The following is a 17855-nucleotide window of genomic DNA, read 5'->3' as shown; positions in this document are numbered from 1 at the left end:
TAGGTGGCGAGGGAGCCCCGTGATCAGTTAGCTGGGCTCCAGAAAGTCAATTGTTGCTGGTAGGAAAGATAACATGGAAAGTGAAGAAAAAATGAGAGAGTGCACAGTAAGAGTAAAAGTATAGGAGTAGAAACATAGAGTAAAGTAAACGGGGGGAAGGAAGAAGTCTAAACGAGCGGTGTGTAAAGAGAGAGGGAGAAAGTAAGAGGAATAGGTCACAAATACATACCTTGTAGCAATGGACCTAACGGTAATGTGCCTGGGTATGGTAATGAAACCGTAAGGAAAGGACAGTAATGGAAGGCCCTGATAAGCCTATGGTCGGGAGCCTAAAACAGTGTCGGAGAAAAAAAGGGGGCGAGGGAACGAGAAATGAGCCAATATACCTAAAAGAGGAGACCATGAACATAAGCAATTGGTTTAAAAGCAGGTCAAGCTATAGCGGTGTGGAGTGCGAGAGTTGAAAATAGACATGTGAGCACTGAGATCTTACTATAAAGGTAAAATGGTCCTGGCGTAATCAGTTATGACCAAGCAGCGCAGATAGTTAATAAGTTAAAGAGAAGTGAGGTGAAAAATCAACGTGGTAATTAGAACTGAGATAAGTTAAACTAATGACAAGGCAAATCGTTCAGAAAAGTCAAGGCGGGTTGAGCGATGGAAAATAGGTGGAAAAAAGCCCGTGTGTATAGGGCTGCGTTAACGGCATAAAACGCGTAGTAACCAAACGAGAAAAAGTGGTGAAATGTGAAAAACAAACCGCGCCGTATGTTGCCCATTCAAAAACCGTTAATTAGGGATGGAGCAGAGAATTGTGTGCGTGCAACTTAATGACTAATAAAAGTAGAGTGGCCTGAGTGCACAGTGCAAGCTGGCATTGAGGCGGTAAAAAAGTGAACCGCCAAACAGACTTACAAAAGAGCGATGATTGCATAGGACAAAGAGGCAAACGGGCAGAAGAGGAAGGCTTACCTGAGAAGTATGGAGTGTGGCACCAAGTAATCGGAGCGTTGTCATTGTCCGAGAGGACGTGAGATCTTCGTTATAAGAACGCGGAAGGAAGTGTGGTGAAAATAGAAGAAGGACTTGTATTAGGAAAGCTAGTCAGTGTGGCGGCCATGTTGGAAGTGAAAATTAACTGAACGAGCGCCTAAGAATATGGGAGAAACGTGGATCTATGAAATGTCGAGGAGGCGTCCATCTTGTAAGGTGGAGGAAAGCAGGAGAGAGGAATGGGCTTGCAATACAGTATTCGTGTAACGAAACAAAACATTATAAGAGGTGGAGAGTAAAGATAAGACGACACATGAATAGATGAGAAGAACATGGGTAGAGTAAATGATCGGTTGAATGAATATAGTAGCTGGAAGGTAGAGTAAATAAACAGTCCGATTGGGAGCATAAGGTTGGGGCCAGTATACACCCCTGCCTGACCCCTCTGTTGACTGATATAGCTTCTGTTAAATCGCCACTTTGGGACCATCGTACTTGGGCGTACGTCCCCTCATGGAGATACCTGATCAATTTTAATAGTTCTCCATCAAGTTGGTAACTCTCCAAAACATTCCACAATAAGTCGCGTGGGACCATGTCGAAGGCGGCTTTTAAATCGATAAAAGCTACATACAAATGGCTTTTATTCAATAACAGATATTTCCAACAAAGGAGGTTAAATCTAAATACCTGGTCTATTGTGCTCATTCCTTTCCTAAAACCTGCCTGAAAGTTGGAAAGAATATGAGAGTCCTCTATCCATACCTGTAGTCTATACAATACCTGCTTACTCAATATTCTTTGGCTGACATCAAGTAAGCTGATTGGTCTATAGTTTGTAGGTTCTTCTCTTGGCCCTTTCTTGTAAATAGGGACTATAATAGCTCCTTGCCACGTGGGGGGGAAGTCCTCACCCCCTCAGTATCTCATTGCTGAGCGCATTTAAGTACAGCGACCAAGTTGTCGGTCGGGACAGGTATAAATCTCCTGGGATACCATCCAACCCAGGGGCCTTTCCGCACCGATTGGAGAGCCAAAGTTGTTTCTTTTGAAGAGAAAAGACCCAGAGCAAATTTAGGAGGTATATCTCTCCCAGCAGGTGATATATTAACAGCAAGTTCATTAGATTTGGATAGAGGGATGGTAATTCTATTAATTTGAGGTTTCCTATATATCTTATTAAAATGTGTCATCCAGGTTCCTGGCTGAATTACAGGGTAAGTCTCCATTTCTTGAGAGCTGCCTTTGTCTGCCACTAATTTCCAAAATAATTTGAAATCCTTCTCATAAAGTGCTTCTACCAACCCATTCCAATATTTAGTTTCCCACTCTTTTTTTGCATCTTTAAGCGCTACTTTATAGGCAGCCCTGGATTCTCTTATCACTTGGCAGCTCCCTGCCTTTAATGCTCCCAATAGCTGTATTTTGGCCTGACGACAGGAGTTAGAAAACCAGCTTGTCGTTCTAGGCCCAATCACTGTGTGCCTCCTTACCACCTGGAAATGTGGTTTTAGTCGATTGGTCAAAATACTATGTAAGCTGATCAGGTCCACCGATAAAGTGTATGTATGCTTCAAAGGGAGGAGCGTTGTTGCAACTTTTCTATAAATAGATAGCTGGAAGTTAATATCCTCTTCCACCCAATCCCATTTTACATTTTTGCGATCGTACGTCTTGGCTATTGCATTGCCCTTGGCCCATGTTGCTAATGTTTTACAACTAAATAAAGTTGTAGAAAAAACGGTACTCAGAGCTAGCTGGTCGCTATCATCCCGAGGGAGAACAACCATGTCAATGAGGGATTTCCAGAGAACATCATCTACCAAAATATAATCAAGATGGCTAGCATATGAGCCTCTCCTATATGTGGGCATGGTCGGGGTGTCTGACCTAGTATTTCCCTTTACTATTCTTAACCCCTTAGATATTATTAGATCTTCTAATAGGTTTAGTGCTTCCCCTTCTTTCTTGGTCATGGCTCGAACCGGCCCAGATCTGTCCCATTGCTCTACTAACTGAATTTCTTTTTGCTGATTGACATCTCTGACATTCAGTTTCATATTGAAGTCACCTGCGACGATTAAGCCCTGGCCTCCTGGTAGACAGTTAAGGAAATCTTTTAACATACCCATCAGAGCAATCTGCATCTTTTGGGTGCCAGGTCTAGCATATATGTTTACAATTGCTATGCTGGCAGGTCCCCTGGCAGTGCTTAATTCCACCTCAACAGCTAATAGGTCCCTTATGGGAGTTGTTAGCTCCTTTACCCTTGGGAACAGATCGTGTTTTAACCAGATTATCAAACCCCCTGACGCCCTGCCAGATGGTGAAGGAAGCACAGTTTTCTGGAAGGTCCAATATCCTTCTCTGTTGGTCGCTGATGATGCCCATGTCTCCTGCAATAAAATATGGTGTTGATCTATAAAACTACACCAGTCAGGGTTAGCTGATTTCTGAAGGAGCCCTGCCACATTCCAGGATAGGAACCTGATCGGAGGATCACAACCATTCCCCATATCTAATGGATTCTCTCTAGCCTCATTTAAACAAAACAATACTCCATTATCAAACTCCTCTATTGGATCACTACAATGTGCTTCAGACTCTGCTTCCCCGATATGCAATATCTGATTACTTGGCTTAGGAGGGTCTGAATTGGGTCTACCGTCTCTCTTATCCTTCCCCCTGGGGGCTTCACGTCAATCTATAGCTGAGGTTGGACTACTCTTTTGGTCCCTTCTAAGAGCACATGTATGCAGGGTCAATGGGGTATTGTATCTCTCTTGGAGAGACAAGTTTACTGGGGCTTGAGGGATTTTTTGGGCAAGTGACACTTGTGATGAAGAACCCAGTCTCACTCTCAAATCAAGTGCCAGAAGACCCTTTACTAGGCTCTGGCTACTCAGTTTAAGCCCTATGAAGTCTGTGGTTGAATCTGCTCCTGTGTATCTCTGAGTGGTTACTATGTCATCCCTTATAATAGAGCTGCATTTCTTCGTCCCCCTTATCCAATGGATTACTTTGTTTAGTAGAGAGTCTCCTTGTTCCTTATGGCCGTTGCTTAGCTTAGGTACATTTGTCATATATATGTCGTAATCACTATGTCTGACCTGACTAGGGGAGACATTTCTCTGAGGGCCTATCGACCTTTCATTTAAAAATTCATTTCTGTATACCTCGCAGTTCGGTCCTCTGTTACTCGATGTATCATATTTATTAGAGGCACCCGCGCCCACAGATTGGCCATTGCCCCTGTGAGAACTCTGCTTTACCACTTCAGTCCTATTGCCCCTACACATTCCTATCATAGATGTTCTGGCTAGTTGGGTTTGCTTGACCAGGGCGTTAGGGTCAGGTTTGGGTGATAGATTCTTTATGTCCCCAATTACAACCGATATACCATCCAGTTTCTTGCATATCATATGGCTAAAGGATGTAAGGTACTCTCTGAGGCTCAGAATTTCAGCTCTTATCTGTACTATCTGTGACTGAACGGGTTCTTCCCTCTGCCTGCCTAAGGAAGTTAGTGACTCCTCTATCTCCCTTTGCGTACTCTCCTCAAATTCAGATGACGTCAATTGGGCGAGTGGAGAAAAACGGTTATTACAATTTGTAAGTGAAAACCCACCACCCTGGTGGCTTGGCTGACACTGTTTAGGGCTCTCTAACAAGTTATTTGAATTACCTGGCCTATTCAGTTCTAAATCAGATCCCTGTAATGTAGGTAACTGTGATTCTCTGCTCACAGAGGCAAAAAAGGATTTTATATCATTAGTAGTAGCGGTCGCCTCTTTCTTACAGGATTTAGAGGGCTTAGTAGCTAACAAGCTTTCTACTTCCTCAATAAGCTCGTCAATTTGAGTCATAGTACAGTTTTCTGCAGCATGTCGAGGAACTTTCTTTGCCCCTTCCTGGTTAGTGGAATTACCACTGGCTTTCCTCTACCCCATCCTACTATGGTGTTGATAGTTTCCTCTAGTTAATTATCACACAAGAAACAATGAATAAGTATTCTACCTAGCCTGTATGCAATACTAAGTGCTAGTGTTGGGATTTTGCTTTGCTTGTACTGCAGGTTAAGTCTAGATGCGAGGTGAAAAATGAACGAATAAGCAATCCCCAAAACAGTACCTTCAGGCAGACACGCGCCGCCTAAACCTACAATCTTTGGAGGGATGTTAAGGGGAGGCCCTGCCCTGCCTCTTCCTGGCGATGATGGGCCCGCCCTTGGCCCGGGCGCCGCCCACGCGCGTCCCGCGAGGCGGGAGAGCGAAAGGATTTAAATAGGGCTCCTGCCCCTCCTTCTTGGGCGATGAAACAGCAGGAGAGGCTCCTGCCCCTCCTCCTAGTTCGGCAAACGCACGTCCTGCAAGGCGGGAGCACGAAATAATTTAAATAGGTCTCCTGCCCCTCCTCCTCCTAGTTCGGCAAACGCGGCGTCCCGTCCACCGCCAGTCCTCTGTACTGCTAACTGGTGTCTTGCAATCACGGAACGTACCTTCCCCCATAGGTCATTCCATCTCTTCCTGCGTTGACCCTGTCCACGACTCTCCGCCACAGCTCCCTCTTCCTTGCAATAGATGTCTGCTGCACCTGTAATCTGAATAGCTGTGGCTCTACCCGGATGATTTCCTCCACCATGACCCTTAGCTCCTCCTCTGAGAACCTGCAGGGGTCTTTGTGGTGCCATGGGTGTAGTGTGAGTGGTATGTCTGAGGGTGTGTGGGGCGATGTGTTGGGGTGTGTGCTGTGAGGTGCGTGGATGGTTTATGGGTGATGGTGTTTTGTGGCTCGGATTCAGTGGGTACTCCTGGCTTGTATCTCTCTCACTTGCCAAAATCTATGGGTCATAAAGGGTTGTTGGTAGTGTGTGTATGTGTGTATTTTATATTGGTGTGGGTGTGTGGGTGTGGTGTGTGTATGTGTGTCAGGTGTGTGTAGTTTGAATTGTCCAATGTGGTGTAGTTTTGTGTGTGTATTTTGAGCGCAGCGGTCTGTACCGCCATTGGTTTACTGTGGTTGAATGATCGTCGCAGTGTTTCGTGGGTCATGATGCTGTGGGCGTATTTCTGTTGGCGTAACGGTGTGGGTTTTGGTACCGCCATCTTATCTCTGATTTCTATGTGTGGGTCATAATACAGGTAGCCGTATACTGCAGCGGTCACGGTATGTTGGCGGCAATCAGAATTGTGGTAAGTGGCACTTACCGCCACTGTTGTAATGAGGGCCTAAATCCTTTCGCAATGAACAGCTGTTCATTAACTATGGCCCAGTTCGAACAGGCCTGGCCCCCTCCAAGCAATCTCTGTCGAGATGGATTGTTTCGTGTTTATTGCTCTGTTACCAGCTAGCCAATAAGTCCTTTGATGGCAGACCTAATGCACATCCTAGTAGGGGCAAGGCAGCCACGGCTACATTAATGATAAACATTCCGTTAGCAGATATTTGAAAGCTGCTACATGGAGGTCTGTATAAACACATTTACTAAGCACTACTGTCTTGATTTTGATGCTAGGACAGATGCTCAAGTAGGACAGGCTTCTCCTAGAAATCTCTTTGCATGCATAAATATTGCTCCATTTACTCCACCGCTCTCAGGGTGATGGGCTTGCTAATCTATTCAGTTCTTATGACTATACATGGAAATCCCCTACGAGAGAAGGAATAGTTTCTTACCTGTAACTCTAGTTCTTTCGTAGGGGTATTTCCATGATAGTCATAAGCGACCCTCCCTCCTCCCCGGTGGAACAGACATAATAGTATTAATAATAATTGATAATTCACAGCCGCCTTCATCTCAGCTAGTAAAGCCTACAAAAAGAACTGAGGTTACGGCCTCTTGCTAAGCATGATGGGATATGGGAGGACCATCTGCTCTTAAAGGCACAGCTTTATGTTGATTCTGTATAATGGTAGCCTATGGGCTACACTGCCCTGCATTCCTTCATCCTTACATAACATAGCAAAAAGGTTTGTGAAAGATTTTTTCTACGAAATCTTAAAAATATTCATGCTTTTGAATGAATATCTACTTCACAGTACCCTTTTTTAAACCAAGTAGGATGAATAACTTTGGCCTTTGTAGCCTCTCCTTTAGGCTGCATATTGATATTCTTAAGTGACTTTGCAGGCCTTCCTGAAGAAAGGCGAACATCAACACTTAAGAAAACATTTTCAGAACAGTGCTCTGGGGTCCCCACGGGGGGAGAACTATTTAGCACTTATGACTATCATGGAAATACCCCTACGAGAGAACTGGAGTTACAGGTAAGAAACTATTCCTTACTGTGTATATATTGTGGATAATACTTACCTCCAGAGGGAGTATAGCCTCTAAGATATATTTTGCCTTGTGTCACTAAAATAAAGTGCCTTTATTTTTGGTAACACTGAGTATTGTCTTTTCTTGTGTATAAGTATAAGTCTTGTGTATAAGTATAGTGATATTGCAAGTGATTTGCATGTCTCCTAGTTCAGCCTTCGTTGCTCTGCTACAGCTACCCCTAGACAGTCTAAGCTGCTAGACACTGCCTACATTTCACTAAGGTGGATCACTGGACCTGGTATAAGGTGTAAGTACATCTGGTCCCCACTACAAACCAGGCCAGCTCCTCACAAGAGGGCAGTAGGGCAAGGGTATAAGTAAATGACATGCACGTTTTTAGCAGATTTAGAAAAAAGACTACACTAGAAGACAGCAGTACAAACTGCAACACTAAAATAAACTTTTGAGGCATAAAGCAAGTAAAATAAATGATCCCCTTTTTATTTTTAACAAATATAAAAAATTAGGTTGGTGCTGGCGTGCTGCTGGGCTGGGTCCTGGGTCCAAGGCAGCTATATTTTAGCCTCTTCTGCTTCTTCTTCCAGGACCACCAGCTGCTGGTATTCTGCCTGGATGTTCTCCAGCCTCTGCTGTAGCAGACCGGTCTCTATTTTCTGCCTGGTTGGTAGTCCTTCAATAGGATTAGCTATATCGAGAAAAACAAAAATAAAAAAGGCAAATTGTAAACAATTCTCTGAACAAACACTTCTTCAAATGTAAGAAATGTGTGGCACAGTAGCACTACATTGCTAGTGCCCTAGGGACATTGGAATTTGATGTGATTATGATTAGGAGAGTCACAGGGACAATTTTATTTGTTTACCCACACATACCTCACAGACAAAACACTGACTGTCTGGTAGAAAATAATTAAGGCAGAATAACACCAGATTAAAACATTTTTTTTTTTTTAAACAATGATTTAATTGTGTTTAATGGTTTTTCTAGTACTTAAACACTTTTAGAGGAAAAATAAAAATAAATTGCCTCTCATTTAAGAGTAAGGCATTATGCACTATGGAGTACAATTTTTGTGCCAAATTAATGGAGGCATGCTAGCTAGTAGTTTGAGTACTTTGCTACTGTCTGCCGTTAGGGCAGCTGTAGTTGACAATTATCTATCTTTAATTCAAATGTCCCTGCTCTTCCTCAAATGCCTTTCACTTGGTTTCTACCCTGGCTCCAAAGAGGCAGATGAATAAATAAGATATCTGACGCATGTATATAATGAGGATATATTATTTATCCTATCTGCCGTAAGTAGATGGTGGAAATAATGATGCACTGCACTACAGGGAAAGGACCGGCTATATAGATTGTATTTTGCACCTTCGTCACAAAGTATCCCTTTCGCCGATATTGAAATTAAATCAGGCACTTACTACTCCCACTTTACCCACTGATCTCGCCCACCACCACACATTCTTCCCAACAAATTTGTTTGCTGGGCAGTAAGGAAAGGAAACGTGACTTACTCTACTGCAGAGTAAGGCAGAGGGATTAGGCGGGTAAGTAGAGCTTTTGCTATAGAATAGAGGGCTGTCAGTCATCAATTCATAAAGTGTCTAAACTTTGACTTATTCAGTCATTTTGTAGACAAAAGTGTAGGAGGCCTGCCTGGTTTGTAGTGGGTACTTTGGGTACTTACACCTTATACCAGGACCAGTTATCCCTTATTAGTGAAATGTAGTAGTGGTCTAGCAGCTTAGACTGATAGAGGTAGCTATAGCAGAGCAGCTGAGGCTGAACTAGGAGACGTGCAAAGCCCATGCCATACCACTTATAGTTACACAGTACTTATACACAAGTAAATACAATACTCAGTGTTATAAAAAATAAAGGTATTTATTTGGGGGACACAGTACCAAAAATATCTTAAAGACAATACTCCTTCTGGAGGTAAGTATTTGTAGGAGGCTGGCCTGGCTTGTAGTGGGTACCAGAGGTATTTACACCTTGTGCCAGGTCCAGTTATCCCTTATTAGTGTAGAAGAGGTGTTTCTAGCAGCTTAGGCTGATAGAAGGTAGCTATAGCAGAGCAGCTTAGGCTGAACTAGGAGACATGCAAAGCTCCTACTATATCATTGGTGTCTTATGCACAGTATCATAAGAAAACACAATACACAGATATACTAAAAATAAAGGTACTGTATTTTTATGACAATATGCCAAAAGTATCTCAGTGAGTACCCTCAGTATGAGGATGCCAAATATACACAAGATATATGTACTCAATACCAAAAATATGCAGTAATAGCAAAAGGAAGTAATGCAAGCAATGTAAAGTTTCAGTAGATTGCAATAGGAGCACATAGGTATAGGGGACACACAAACCATATACTCCAAAAGTGGAATGCGAACCACGAATGTACCCCAAACCTATGTGAGCTTGTAGAGGGTCGCTGGGACTGTAAGAAAACAGTGAGGGTTAGAAAAATAGCCCACCCCAAGACCCTGAAAAAGTAGGTGTAAAGTGCACCTAAGTTCCCCAGAGAGCACAGAAGTCGTGATAGGGGGTTTCTGCAAGGAAGACCAACACCAGCAAAGCAACAACAGTGGATTTCCGGACCTGAGTACCTGTGGAACAAGGGGACCAAGTCCAAGAGTCGTGACAATGTCGAGAGTGGGCAGATGCCCACGAAATGCCAGCTGAGGGTGCAAAGAAGCTGCCACCGGATGGTAGAAGTTGTGGATTCTACAAGAACGAAGAGGGCTAGAAACTTCCCCTTTGGAGGATGGATGTCCCACGTCGTGAAGAAGCTTGCAGAGGTGTTCCCACACAGAAAGACCGCAAACAAGCCTTGCTAGCTGCAAGGGTCGCGGTTAGGGTTTTTGGATGCTGCTGTGCCCCAGGAGGGACCAGGATGTCGCCACTTGGATGAGGAGACAGAGGGGGTGCCCAGCAAGTCAGGGAGCCCTCACAGAAGCAGGCAGCACCCGCAGAAGTACCGGGACAGGCACTTGGAAGAGGAGTGAACCGGAGTCCACCCGAAGACACAAAAGGGAGTCCCACGACGCCGGAGGACAACTCAGAAGGTTGTGCACTGCAGGTTAGAGTGTCGGGGACCCAGGCTTGGCTGTGCACAAAGGAAATCCTGGAAGAGTGCACAGGAGCCGGAGCAGCTGCAAAGAACTCGGTACCCAGCAATGCAGTCTAGCGTGTGGAGGTAAGGACTTACCTCGACCAAACTTGCACTGAAGAGTCACTGGACTGTGGGAGTCACTTGGACAGAGTTGCTGAGTTCCAGAGACCACGCTCGTCGTGCTGAGAGGGGACCCAGAGGACCGGTGATGCAGTCTTTTGTTGCCTGCGGTTGCAGGGGGAAGATTCCGTCATCCCACAGGAGATTTCTTCAAAGCTCCTGGTGCAGAGAGGAGGCAGGCTACCCCCAGAGTATGCTCCACCAGGAAACAGGTGAGAAAGCGGCAGGATAAGCGATACAAAGTTGCAGTAGTCGTCTTTCCTACTTTGTTGAGGTTTTGCAGGCGTCCTGAGCAGTCAGCAATCGATCCTTTGGCAGAAGGTGAAGAGAGAAGTGCAGAGGAACTCTGGTGATCTCTTGCATTCGGTATCTGAAGAATTCCCCAAAGCAGAGACCCTAAATAGCCAGAACAGGAGGTTTGGCTACCTAGGAAGGAGGATAGGCTAGTAAGAAAGGTAAGAGCATATCAGAAGGAGTCTCTGATGTCACCTGATGGCACTGGCCACTCAGAGCAGTCCAGTGTGCCAGCAACACCTCTGTTTCCAAGATGGCAGAGGTCTGGGGCACACTGGAGGAGCTCTGGGCACCTCCCCTGGGAGGTGCAGGTCAGGGGAGTGGTCACTCCCCTTTCCTTTGTCCAGTTTCGCGCCAGAGCAGGGCTGGGGGATCCCTGAACCGGTGTAGACTGGCTTATGCAGAGATGGGCAGCATCTGTGCCCATCAAAGCATTTCCAGAGGCTGCGGGAGGCTACTCCTCCCCAGCCCTGACACCTTTTTCCAAAGGGAGAGGGTGTAACACCCTCTCTCTGAGGACGTCCTTTGTTCTGCCTTCCTGGGCCAGGCCTGGCTGGACCCCAGGAGGGCAGAAACCTGTCTGAGGGGTTGGCAGCAGCAGCAGCTGCAGTGAAACCCCGGGAAAGGCCGTTTGGCAGTACCCGGGTCTGTGCTGGAGAGTCGGGGGATCATGGAATTGTCTCCCCAATGCCAGAATGGCATTGGGGTGACAATTCCATGATCTTAGACATGTTACATGGCCATGTTCGGAGTTACCATTGTGACGCTATACAAAGGTAGTGACCTATGTATAGTGCACGTGTGAAATGGTGTCCCCACACTCACAAAGTCCGGGGAATTTGCCCTGAACGATGTGGGGGCACCTTGGCTAGTGCCAGGGTGCCCACACACTAAGTAACTTTGCACCCAACCTTCACCAGGTGAAGGTTAGACATATAGGTGACTTATAAGTTACTTAAGTGCAGTGGTAAATGGCTGTGAAATAACGTGGACGTTATTTCACTCAGGCTGCAGCAGCAGGCCTGTGTAAGAATTGTCAGAGCTCCCTATGGGTGGCAAAAGAAATGCTGCAGCCCATAGGGATCTCCTGGAACCCCAATACCCTGGGTACCTCAGTACCATATACTAGGAAATTATAAGGGTGTTCCAGTATGCCAATGTGAATTGGTAAAATTGGTCACTAGCCTATTAGTGACAATTTGTAGAGAAGAGAGAGCATAACCACTGAGGTTCTGGTTAGCAGAGCCTCAGTGAGACAGTTAGGCATCACACAGGGAACAGATACATATAGGCCACAAACTTATGAGCACTGGGGTCCTGGCTAGCAGGGCCTCAGTGACACATAACAAACATACTGAAAACATAGGGTTTTCACTATGAGCACTGGGCCCTGGCTAGCAGGATCCCAGTGAGACAGTGAAAACACCCTGACATATACTCACAAACAGGCCAAAAGTGGGGGTAACAAGGCTAGAAAGAGGCTACTTTCTCACAGTATTATACACAATATATACACTAGACGCCAAAATTAGACAAGTAAATAGTCATAGACCAGTGCAAACAGTAGGAAATCCTATAGAATGCAATGGGAGAAAATAGGTTTAGGGGCAACACAAATCATATACTAAAAAAGTGGAATGTGAATCACGAATACCCCCCTAGACAAGTGTAGTGTGTGCAGAATCGCTGGGAGAGTAAGAATAAAGTAAAGATAAGTAAATTACCCCACCCCAGAGCCCAGAAAAGCAGGAGTATAGTACTGCAAGTTTTCCTAGGACACACTACACCTCATTTTGGGGATTTTGCAGCAGCCAACCAAGTCTACAAAGAGCAACTGCTGGATTATTGGACCTGAAGACCTGCAAAGGAAGGGGACCAAGTCCAGGAGTTGAAAGAAGTTCCAGGAAGGACAGGAGCCCCTGCCAACCCAGAAGAATGTGCAAAAGAAGAGTCCCCGGTTAGTTTAAGACTGCAGAAATGCACCCTAGGAAGATGCCAGTGGGTTTCTGCATGATGCAAAAGATGTCCCACGGTGCGAAGATCGTTGCAGATGATATTTTGTGTTGGAAGGCGCCAACAAGCCTTGGGTACAACAAAAGTGCGTTTTTCATCAAAATGACGCTGGATGGACCCAGGAGAGACCTGGGGGCCTCAACTCTGTGTGAGGAGGAAGAGGGGGCTCTCCGCACTTTAGATAGCTCTCAGGATGCCAGCCAGCAACCCCACGAGCCACAGGACCTGGGTTCAAAAAACGTGCAAAACACAGTTGATGTAGCACAACAACAAAAAAGTCCCACGCCGCCGGAGAACAACTCAGCAGGTTGAGCGTCACAGGGTGGAGTGCTGGGGACCTGGGCCAGGATATGCACGAAGGAATTTTGCAAAGAATGCACAGAGGCCTCAGGAGGCTAAGAAGACACAGTACACAGGGGTACCGTCGTTCTCGGGGAAGACAAGGTTTTGCCGCCTCCAAATTGAGTCAGCAGGACCTCAGGACAGTCTATGTCGATGATGTCCACCTCTGTGTCCTTAGGCACACGCTTATCGTTGTGAGAGGAGTACCACGGTACCGGTCATCGTCTTGGAAGGTGCCTGCTTGGAGCAGGGGAGTGACTCTGTCACTCCATGGGAGATTTCTTTGGTTTTTCTGGTGCAAGATGAAGGCAGGGAGTCCCCAGAGCGTGCACACCATGGAAACTGTTGCAGTTGCTGACTTGGAGCTGAGGTTGCTGAAGAAAAGTGTCTCTTGTAGACACTTTGTTGTAGTTACAGCGTTTCTTGGAGCAGGCTGCGGTTGATCCGAGATCAGAAGAGTCTGAAGTTGTTGCAGAGGATTCCTGAAGGAAACTTGCAAGCAGAATCTGAAGAGAACCCACAGGAGAGACCCTAAATAGCCCTGAGAAGGGGATTGGCTACCTTATCGGGTATGGACCTATCAGGAGGGGTCTCTGATGTCACCTGCTGGCACTGGCCACTCAGAGCTCTCCAGAGTGTCCCCACACCTTGCAAAGCAAGATGGCTGAAGACTGGGACGCACTGGAGGAGCTCTGGGCACCACCCCTGGGGTGGTGATGGACAGGTGAGTGGTCACTCCCCTTTGCTTTGACTAGTTTCCCGCCAGAGCAGGGGAGAAGGGGTCCCTGAACCGGTGTAGACTGGTATATGCAAGGAGGGCACCATCTGTGACCCTCAAAGCATTTCCAGAAGCTAGGGAAGGCTACCCCTCCCCAGCCTGTAACACCTATTTCGAAAGGGAGAGGGTGTAATACCCTGCTCTCAGAGGAAATGCTTTGTTCTGCCTTCCTGGGACTGGGCTGCCCAGACCCCAGGAATGCAGAAACCTGTCTGTGAAGTGGCAACAGCTTTAGCTGCAGTGCAAACCTCAGAGAGCTGGTTTCTCAGCACTGGGGGTCCATGGTGGAGGCCCCAGGATCCATGGAATTAGCTCCCCAATACCAGATTTGGAATGGTGGGACAATTCCATGATCTTAAACATGTTACATGGCCATATTCGGAGCTACCATTGGAAAGCTACATATAGGTATTAACCTATATGTAGTGCACGCGTGTAATGGTGTCCCCACACTCACAAAGTCCGGGGAAATGGCCCTGAACTATGTGGGGGCACCTTTGCTAGTGCAAGGGTGCCCTCACACTTAGTAACTTTGCACCTAACCTTCAGCAAATGAAGGTTAGACATATAGGTGACTTATAAGTTACTTAAGTGCAGTGTAAATGGCTGTGAAATTGTGTGTGAACTATTTCATGCAGGCTGCAATGGCAGTCCTGAGTAAGGGTTTGTTTAAGCTCCCTATGGGTGGCAAAATAAATGCTGCAGCCCAAATGGATCTCCTAAAACCCCAATGCCCTGGGTACCTAGGTACCATATACTAGGGACTTATAAGGGGGGGGGGTCCACTATGCCAACTGAAATTGGTAAATGTAGTCACTGGCCTACAGTGACAAATTTAAAAGCAGAGCGAGCATAAGCACTGAGGTTCTGGTTAGCAGAGCCTCAGTGACACAGTTAGGCACTACACAGGCATGCACATTAGGCCGTAAACTGTGAGCACTGGGGTCCTGGCTAGCAGGATTCAAGTCAGACAGGCAAAACACACTGACCTATAGGTTTTTATCTATGAGCACTGGGGTCCTGGCTAGCAGGATCCCAGTGACACAGTAAAAACACACTGACAACACACTCACAAACAGGCCAAGAGTGAGGGGAACCATGCTAGATAGAGGCTACTTTCCTACTGAAAGTGTAAAGGGCAAAATCTGAGCAGGTGTAAAATAAATCTGTTATGGGAAACTATGAAATATATTTTGGAAACACTTCACATAGCCATAAAAATATGGCACATTCCAAGAATGGATTTTTCAGTTTGTTTGGTAGTCTGGGACAGAAGAACGTAGGAAATAATAAAGGAGTGAAGTACTTAAAGGTGACTGAGTTGGTGAAGGGAAAATAACACAGGAGAGCAGCATGCCCCTATATGGATGAGCACCCTTGTTTATTCATCTAAGCAATTACTCAATCATCCTTTCATTTTTCCTATTATAGTCACCCACAGCCACCATGATTTAAGCTTTACTTTCTCTCATCCAGTCTTTCACCCAAAATTCACAATCTATTATCCATCAATTCAGTGTCCGCTATCCACCCTTTCTTTCAATCATCCTTTCACCCATCCATCCATATGCTCATTGCTTGCCCACGGATCCTTTCACACACCCACGCATCCTTTCATTTCGCTCATTTCACCCATCCTTTCTTTTAATCTTCTGTTCTTTCCAGTTTCCATCAAGTCATCATTTTTAGCATACGTTATGTGTGCTTTTGCTGAGTTGCACATAGAAGAGGCCATAAGTAACAAAACCACTGCTGTAACTAACGTGGGGAGTTCACAATCATGACAACACCCTTGTAGCTAGTGAGCAATAATAATTGTCAATAAGTAAGCAATGAGACTTACCACCGCCCTTCCCTGCTGCTGCTTCTCTCCCTGATCCATCTGGTCCTGCAGCGGAACTTGAGCCGGCTCCACTGGCGGTCGGTGTGGCTGGGAAAAAACATTCTACAGTTTTTAGATGCGAGGTACACCTCCCCTTAATCAAAAAAGTGCAAGTGCAGTACAACATTACAGTTTGGTTAGCACTGCAGTAACTTCTATCAAAAATATCACTCTGGGCATTTTATTGGTCACATTATTAGAAAAGCCAGGTAGTCAAGACAACCAAAAACTTTGTGTAATGGAGGGACAGAGCTATAGCTTATGAAGATAATGATTACTTGGAATCATTGAAGCCCAATGAAGGGGTGGAATAAAAATTGTCAATGAAAGACAGAAAAAAGTTTATGCAGGGATAACAGGAATTAAACAAAAATTAGATAGGGGAATTGGAAAGAAGGGGGACAGTATCAAAAAGTAAACAAGGCACATTTGAAAGTAGTATAATAGTGGGCAGATGTAAAAGTTATGGAAATAATAATATTAAATGACAGGACTTAATGGAATGAGCAGAGCCTGTAGTATTGGCGCTGGTGGTCGGCGCCTCCCCAGCTCCTGCTGGACCCGCCTCTGTGTGCCCATCTGCTTGCCCTTGGGTGCTGATGTTAGAAATAAAGAAGACAAAAAAATGGATTAGGGGTACAGGAATTAAACAAAAATCGGATAGGGGAATAAGAAAAAGGAGACGGTATAAAAAAGTAAATTTAAAAGTAGTATAATAGTGGGAAGGTGTAGAAGTTAGGGAAAAATAATATTAAATGACAGGACTTACTGGAATGAGCAGAGCTTGCAGCACTGACGTTGGTGGTCGACGCCTCCCCAGCTCCTGCTGGACCTGCCTCTGTGGTGCCCATCTTCTTGCCCTTGGGTGCTGATGTTAGAAATAAAGAAGGCAAAAAAATGGATTAGGGGTACAGATATTCTCTACAAAATGCAAGCAAATGCAGTAACATTGTACTTATCTAAATCAGATCGCCTGTCTGACTAGTATAATCGACAATCGTTGAGTTGGCTATACTCCTAAAATCCCTGTTCTAAATTTCCTTAACAAAACTACGTTAGGAACTAATGCATTGCAATGAATGATCTTTGATTCTATTCTCATTTCTCAACCTCCTTGATGGACAAACTAAGCCTCCCTTTTTTGCAATGCATAGATGCATACTAGTACTATACATCACTGTAACATTGCTTGGAACTGTACAAGCTAGATAAAGAAAGTCACAGAGAATGCTAACTCACTGATATCACTAATTCACTACAGTGACTAAAGCACAGGGGAGTATGCATTGCAATGGCTTCTTAAATAATCAGTCAAAGCGAGTGCTGACAAGTCTGATTAGGTAGCACCTAGCCCCTGCCTAGCTCAGACTGGATTGCATAATATTCTTAATGTAAACTGAACATAATTTACCCCTGAGTGTAAGCAGCATACTATTTTGAAAAAAAAGTTAGCATTGTAGAACACAAACACAAAAAATATAATAATTAATACTCACCGAGCCCCGGAATCCCATTGTCTAGCAGGCCAAGCAGGTCCTGCTCGCAGTCAAGATGTCCGCCCAGCGGTGTGTCAGCTCCTGAGTGGTGTGCTGGACCTGGGTAGTATTTCGGACACAGCGGCCCACACTAGCCCAACGCAGCCGACACCCCCGCAGAAGGTAACCGCTCCCAGGCCTGCCGCCTGCTGGCAGCATGGAGGGGGGGTCGCACTGCACAGAAAAAAACAGTACTGCAACCTCCTTCTCACTAAAGATGGGCCAAGGAGGCACCCCTTGGTGGTGCCGCCGCCTACAAGTTAGGTGGCTGCTGCTGGCTGTCTGGGGGGACATGGTGCCGCCACTCCCCTGTTCTCTGGCTCTGCCCTGCTCTGCCATGGTGCTAGGTGGTGGGGTGAAAGAGAAAAGAAACGGGGGGAGAAGGAAGGAAGAAAATAAATAACGAAAAAATAAACAAAAACACACAAAGTCACAAGAAGCAGGAAAAAAATGAAAATAACATAAAAATAGTCGGCCACAAAAAGACACA

The sequence above is a fragment of the Pleurodeles waltl genome, chromosome 8, assembly GCF_031143425.1.
Source record: "Pleurodeles waltl isolate 20211129_DDA chromosome 8, aPleWal1.hap1.20221129, whole genome shotgun sequence".
Classification (NCBI taxonomy): Eukaryota; Metazoa; Chordata; class Amphibia; order Caudata; family Salamandridae; genus Pleurodeles; species Pleurodeles waltl.
The sequence above is the reverse complement of the archived record's forward strand: the minus strand, read 5'-3'. Positions refer to the sequence as shown.